Source organism: Artibeus jamaicensis, unplaced genomic scaffold, assembly GCF_021234435.1.
Source record: "Artibeus jamaicensis isolate MK-2021 breed Jamaican fruit bat unplaced genomic scaffold, CSHL_Jam_final contig_240, whole genome shotgun sequence".
In the NCBI taxonomy this organism is placed as follows: Eukaryota; Metazoa; Chordata; class Mammalia; order Chiroptera; family Phyllostomidae; genus Artibeus; species Artibeus jamaicensis.
This window is the reverse complement of record NW_026521506.1, coordinates 25,383,167-25,390,627: the sequence shown is the minus strand read 5'-3', so window position 1 is coordinate 25,390,627 and position 7,461 is coordinate 25,383,167. Positions and strand designations below refer to the sequence as shown.

Here is a 7,461-nt window from a genome sequence, read left to right as displayed (position 1 = left end):
GTAACTGAATTATGAAAAAGGTATGAAATCAATTTAATAGAGGTCAGGTCTTTTCAACAAATGATACTGGACCAATTGGACATCAATAAGCAAAAAATGAACTTCAATCCATGTTTCACAATCTTACATAAAAATTAACTGAAAATCAATCACAGTCTTGATTTTAAGTGCAAAGTATAAAACTTTTAGGGAAAAAAGAAGAGAAAAATGTTGGGATCTATGGGTAAATAATGAATTCTAAGATAGGACAACAAAACCACAACCTATAAAAGAAAAAATTGATAAATATTATCAAATTTCAAAACTTTTACTCTGAAATATCCAATAAATATAATGAAAAGATAAGCTTCAGAATAGGGAAAAAATGTAAAAGCCACATACCCAACAAAGGACTAGTGTCTACAAAATAGAAGATACATGAGTGTCAAATAAACAAGGTGTTCAACATGATTACCCATTAGGAAATTTAAACCCAGTAGAATATCAGAACAGCTATCAAAATTGCCAAAATAAGAAACAATAAAATCAAATGTTGGCAAAAATGAAGAAAAACTGGATTATTCATATACTGCTGGTAGGAATATAAAATAGTACAATCAGCCCTGGCTGGTGTAGCTGAGTGGATTGAGTGCAGGCCTGTGAATCAGAGGATCATGGTTTGATTCTCAGTCAGGGCACATGCCTGGGTTGCAGGCCAGTGCCCAGCAGGGGGCCAATGAGAGGCAACCATACAATAATATTGTCTCCCTATCTCCTTCCCTTCCCCTCTAAAGATACATAAAATCTTGAAAAAAAAATAGTACAATCAGTTTTGTCAGCAAAAATTCCCAAAGAGGTACAGCAATGAGCAAATTTATTCAGGTGAACAGTTTGCAAACTGGGAAAACAGCCTCCAGTGGAAAACTGAAAGTGTACTCCGCTGAGACAAAGTGGGGTGGCACCTTTTATACAGAAAGTTCCCTCCCAGGTTCCCAATTTGGTCCATTTTATGTAAATGAAGTTTCAAAATAATACAGTTCCCATTGGTCCAAATTGTGCAGTTCTGATTGGTCACCATTATGCATTCTGATTGTCCAGAATAGATGCAAATGAGGATATAATTTTGCAGCTCTGATTGGATGGGGCAGGTGTCAGTCCATTGGCTGAAAGATGAATCTAAGAACTCCCTTATAATGGTTGACTCAGGTAACAGAAGCATAATACAGGAAGTTGAAAGCTCAATTTATGGCTTTCCTGACATGCAGAGTATGTGAGAGGTCTTTGTCAGCAACTGCCCCTAGACTCTGGTTATGAATTTGGTCCCAATGAACTTCACAAGTTCATTTTGACAGATGTATTTTCCCCCAGGGTTCACATTTCCTCCTGTTGATCAAAATCTGTTGGCAGACAGTGTTAATGATTATCAGGCCAGTTTTTTCCATATAAATTCTATGATTTGGCTACCTGCTCCAAGTCTATTTAGTCATTTGGTGGGACTCCTGTGGTTGGAAAGTTGTCAATCCTGTAACTAGGGCATTTGCTTACAAGAGTTTTATAAGGCACCTCTCAAACTTAGAGAAATTTTCCAAGGGAAAGCCTGTCTCAAGATGTTGATTTAGCATGGTCTCAGTAAGGTTTCTTCACAATATCCTATACAATGGCTAAGACAACTCAAGAAGAATTAAAGAACAACCAAAGGCACTCATTTTATAACATTAAGAAAATCATAGGGCATTGGTGAAAGACATTCAGCACTGGGGGCTTGTTCAAGTTAAAGTTTTTTTTCTTTTTTTTAATTCTCACCCTAGGATATGTTTATTGATTTTAGAGAGAAAGGAAGAGACAGAGAAAAAGAGAAAGAGACCTCAACTGGGGATCAAACCTGTAACCTAGGTATATGCCCTGACTGAGGATTGAACCCACAACCTTTTGGTGTATGGGATGAATCTCCAACCAACTGAGCCACTTGGCCAGGGTCAGTAAAAGTTTATTGATTTTGGGTGGATCAACAACTAATCTATTATGCAATAGGAAAAAGATTTTAACTGTCATGGATTATGACAAGTTTATGTAGTGGCTTGATGCAGTTATTAGTTGGATCTTCATAGGGAACTTTAAGTACCTGGTTGTACAGAACATGAAGTTTGATGATGAGATACATTAAACAAATTAGAACAATAAGTAGGACAATTTTCAATGCATACCTTAAAAAAGCCCTGAGTTTAGATGGGAGCCATGTCAGAAAACTTAAATCCTAATCAGTTAGTGGCACTTATGGAGATCTTTGTTAAGTTCCAATGGCCCTAGCAGTTGAGCAAGCTACTTTCTTAACAATTCTGGTTAGATTCTGCATCCTTATATCTAATTAAACAGTGCCAAAACCAGTACATAACTACAATTCTAAGGAGGAATTTGCTTTCATATTAATCTCCAAATTCTACCTGCCATCATCCTGGAATGATCAAGATTCAGCTACATCTGAGAACAGTTAAAACAAATGGAAGAAATAAATCAGGAGCTTAAAAAAAGCCACAGTCTTACTTGCTCTCTAATGATGGCCTTTAAAAATTGTACAACTGGATGTATTTCTATATACATAAGCTAGTGTTGGAATTTAGGAAATGAAGCATTTATATTTGTAGAAACATTTATATCTGAATCATATTCAGATCTGTAAAGAGGCATACTACCCTGTTTACTATGCAACTAGCTATTTGTGAAATTTAAAATGGTTAATAGAACCAACTAGCTATTAAAATGGTTAATAGAACAAATTACTTATGAACATAGTACTGATGTATAGCAAATTACACCAATTAAGTAAGCAGCTCAAATTAAGAGGAAAAATCCAATATTGCTGAACTTCTAAGCATTCATCTTAGTGTTAACATGGTTTCAGGGCTTGGGTCTAGATATGGCCAAGTCCAAGAACCACACCATGCATAACCAGTCCCAAAAATGGCATGGAAATGGAATCAAGAAACCCTGATCACAAAAATAATATGAATCTTTTAAGGGAGTAGACTTGAAGTTTCTGAGGAACATTTGCTTGGTCAAAAGTACAAGGGCCTGAAGAAGCTGCAGGCCGACAACATCAGAGCCATGACTGTATAATGCGAGGCTATCAAAACCCTCAATAAGTCCAAGGAGGTCAAGCTGAAGATCCCAAAGGGTGGCAGACGCAAGCTCAGTTGGCTTGCCTACATTGCTTGCCCCTATCTTGGGAAACTTTCTTGTGCCTCATTGTCAAGGGTCTCAGGCTCTGACAGCTAAAGATCAAAGCCAAGGCTCAAACCAAGTCCCAGACTGCAGATGCAGCTGCAGCTCCAACTCATGGTTAAGCTCCCAAAGGTGCCCAGCCCACCATGAAGGCCCCACAGTATACACCTGTCTGCAGATGGGAGGGTGGAAGGACTGGTATGACCCCCAGGCTGCTGTCTGCATGGAGCTGGTGTCCTCCTGGGGTGTTTGTTCCAATAAACCTGAGGCAGAATCTGTCAAAAAACAAACAAACCACAATTTTTGCCTAAATATTACCCCACAAGATTTTAAATATTCATCTTTTCAATATATTATCATGTTTAATAAAAAATAATTCCATTTTCTTATCACTTTTCCCCATTATCATAAATCTGATAGAGTTATTATATTGTCTAGACCAATGTAGGTATTCTAAAGGGTGCATGGATTGAATTTCTAGGTTCTAGAATATTGCTGGTGTAGTACAATAAGCTTGTTTGCCAGAAAGCCATGTTCTTGGATCATAATTGAGAAAAGAAGACCAGCTGCCAGTGATGTCCAGCTGTTCCCTACTTGTTGGATAACAGTTTGATTTTCTCTATCAAATTAAAATTTCTTAGTGAATAGGACTGTAACCAAGCAAACCAGGGCTTGGCCATGTGGTGCTTTGACACATGACCTGACAATTAGTGTGGAAGGAAATAAGTTTTTATTAACAGAGTTCCAACCTCAGGGGGCGGGGCTGAGAGTACTCTTGCTCAGAGCCATCCTCTGCCATGAGAACCAGCACTTACCTTGCTCCCCAAAAGGCTACAAGCCAAATCCATGCCCAGAAAGTTCCCCATATCCTTCTCTGTTCTTAAGCTGAGTGCACAAACATGTCTCCATCATCTCTGGAATGTGCACTTGTGGGTTTCAGAGTCCCCATCCTCTCATAGCACTTCTCCCTTCAGGATCTAGGGTGCACGGTTCTCAGCCTTCACGTAGTGGTTCAGGAAAACATGTGTCGTGTTACGCTGTGTCATAGTGCAGTCCAGGGAGGCACACGTCCCAAGAGAGTGGCTTCTCCATACATCCTTCAGAGAAGCAGAAGTCTGCAACTCAGCATTCCCAGTCATAGTTCACCTCCAAGCATCTCTCATGAATCTGTTTGGTTCCCCAAAGTTAGGCAGTTCCCCAAACAGCTACATCAGCTCTGCTGCTGTCTTCTTCTTAGTATAGTCCATGTGATGTGCTCTTAATCCAGACTGCATGGGTTCCCCCTTACACCCCAGACCCTGTAGCTGACTTCCCTCTACACCCTTTCAGACCAAATGGCTTCTTTTTCTTTCCCTCTCAACCCAACTTCATTTAAATGCTCAACCTAGAACTTCCTATGTGACCTCATATCCAGCCCCTCCTAAAATGTGTTAGTGTCCACCACTGTTGCCAGTTCCCCAGTATCTTTTACCTTCTTTCAGCTGCTATCTTTAGTCAGGGCGAGAGTTCCCAGTTACACAGGGACATTTGGGATAGGCATCCACTACCCCTGGCTATGTCAGTAGTTACTTCTGTCCACTGCCAATTGGAAAGACATTTCTCAGTGCCAAACATTTGTGAAAAGGAAACAAAATGTTTAGTTAATGCTATTCAGGCCTAACGCCTCCTCTAAAATATCAAAGTCCTTTAGAGTATACCCCTACACACACACACACACACACACACACACACACACACACACACACACCCCTCTCCCTTCTCCCACTGTCCCAACTCCGGGTACCGTAAATCAGGAAAAGAGCACACGTTCGTTTTTCCAGGTTGCTGGCATCGTCAGCTGTGTTGACAGTCAGGGAGGATCTCTAGTTAATCCAAAGTCATGTGGTACCCTCTCACGGTCCACTGGCAAGAGTTCTTTGTACCCAGTTCCAGTCAAAGTCTCTTCTGCTTTCCAGGCCATGTGACCAATGGTGGCACCCCAAAGCCACATGGGCCTCTTCTACCAAAGCTGCAGGGGTCCACACTCCACCAAATGCATGTCTTTCTTCTTCACCTGGCTACAGGGATCTCCATTCTGGCAAAGATGCGTGGTTTCCCCTTTCACCTGGGAAAGAGAGGGTCTGCACCCTGCCAAAACCACATGGCTCTCTCTTCACCTGGCCAAGAGGGGACCCTTACTTTGCTGAAACCATGTGGCTCTCTCCTACATGACTGCAGGGGTCCTCGCTCTGCCCCAAACCACGTGGCTCTCTCTTTTACCTGGCTGCAGGGGTCTGCACTCTGGCCAAAACAGCATGGTTCTCCCTCCTCTTTACCTTGGCAAGAGGGGGGGTCTTAACTCTGCTGAAATTGCATGGCTCTCCCTTCACCTGGCCAAGAGGGGACACTTACTTTTCTAGAACCGCGTGGCTCTCTTTCCAATGGCTTCCGTGTCTCGGTTTAAATCTCTGCACCCATCCTCCTTTGCGGCCCCATTTCCGACTCCTCCTACAATCAGTTACACCTGCCAGGACTCTCATACCTTTCCAGCTTTACTGGGCTGCCATCATTAGTCTGGGCAGATATGGCCCCCCATGGTGTGGAGCCAATCAATTCCAAGCTCTCACGCAGGCGCTGTAACTCAAGGGACCAGCCCCCCAGTTACATCCTGGGTAGAAGCCACTCCCTTCTTCCTGGCTCAAAACTTGGCCAAGGCTATTTAACATATCTATGAAACCAGTTAAAGGTTATAGATATGTTAAATGACCATTCCAGAGGTTAGCTGCAAAACTGTTGCTGTGCAAAACAGCTCTCAATGACCCTGGCTCCATTTGTGCCTTCCCCCTGGGGATGGGGGGTGGGGTGGTGAGGACATCTTAATATTTCCTGGACACCCTGAACTCTGGACCTCATCCCAAATCCTTTTCTAGGCCCCCCCTTTGGCTACACCCTGTATCAGTATGACCAAGCCTGACTCCAGGAGACCATAAGCAGTTCCACCTTTGTGCCTCAGGAGGACTGCAAGCAATTTAAGATGGTATCTGAGCCCTTGTACTTCAGAGTGAAGTGACCGCTGCCAAGAATGGAGCTACAGACCACCATCCAGGTTGAAAATACTGCAGTTTTTTTAATCCAATTAACTTTTCCCTGAATTCCAAAATCCTTACCTACACTTTGTTCTCTTTATAAAAAGAACCATTTTATGCCCTGGCTGTTGTAGCTCAGTGGATTGAGCATGGGCTGGGAATCAAAAGGTCGCTGGTTCAATTCCCAGTCAGGGCACATGCCTGAGTTGCAGGCCAAGTCCCCAGTAGGGACCACCCAAGAGGCAACCACACATTAATGTTTCTCTCCCACTCTTTCTCCCTTCCTTGCCCTCTCTCTATAAGTAAATAAATAAAAATAAAAACAAAAATAAAAGAACCATTTTTAAATGAAATTTAAGGTGGTCTGTTAGGGTACAAACCTACCATCTTTTCAGATTGCCAACCATCTTAATAAAGCACCTGTAAAGATTCAATCCGTGTCTCTGCTAATTGGGTCTAGTAGGTGACAGGCAGCAGCATGAACACCAGCTTTTCTGGTTTCAGTTCTGCACCCCATTATAGGACCAGGTCTCCTTTTTTTCCTGTATCCTCTATAGTACATACTAAAGTGTTGGACAAAGATATATACTCAAGGAAATAATTAGTGATGGGGCAGGAACTGAATCAAGAGTGAATGTGGTCATGGTGAAGTCTTACTTCACCAATCACTTAAAAGGCAGTCAGTCACCAGAGGGAATCTCTGATGTCACTGAAGAACAGGCACTTGTTTTCTACCATTGCTTAAGAGAGAACAAACCATTTGGGCCTCTTCATTTCTTTCTATTTTTTAAATGTTATTTATTTATTTTAAGAGAGGAGGAAGGGAGGGAAGGGAGGAAGAGAAACATTGATGTGAGAGAGAACTATCGCTCGGTTGCCTCTTGTACATGCCCCAACCAGAGGACAAACCTGTAACACAGGCAAATGGCCTGACAGGGAATCAAGCTAACAGCTTTTTGCTTTGCAGCATGATGCCCAACCAACTGAGCCACACTAGTCAGGATGACTGCTTTCTCTTAGTCACTAAGAGATTACATATCAGCATCAGTACCAGTTGGCAGATAATATTAGGGACAAGGATTTTCTGTCTCAGAGGAAGTACTAGTCCATTACATGTTATATTTTAACTCCACTAACAACAGTTTATAGAACCATTAACTTTTTATAATTATGTTAAATATTTTACATACTAAAGGGT

General features: G+C 41.8%; 1 long non-coding RNA gene across 1 annotated transcript; it reads right to left on the bottom strand.

Annotated features, from left to right (window-relative positions):
- Positions 1 to 353: 353 nt before the first annotated feature.
- Positions 354 to 5,053, bottom strand: LOC119044960 (uncharacterized). Its single transcript, XR_005081705.2, has 4 exons — positions 4,982 to 5,053; positions 4,670 to 4,776; positions 4,014 to 4,295; positions 354 to 3,473 (listed from the first exon to the last, which is right to left on the bottom strand). It is a non-coding gene; the product is annotated as an uncharacterized LOC119044960 (long non-coding RNA).
- Positions 5,054 to 7,461: the final 2,408 nt, after the last annotated feature.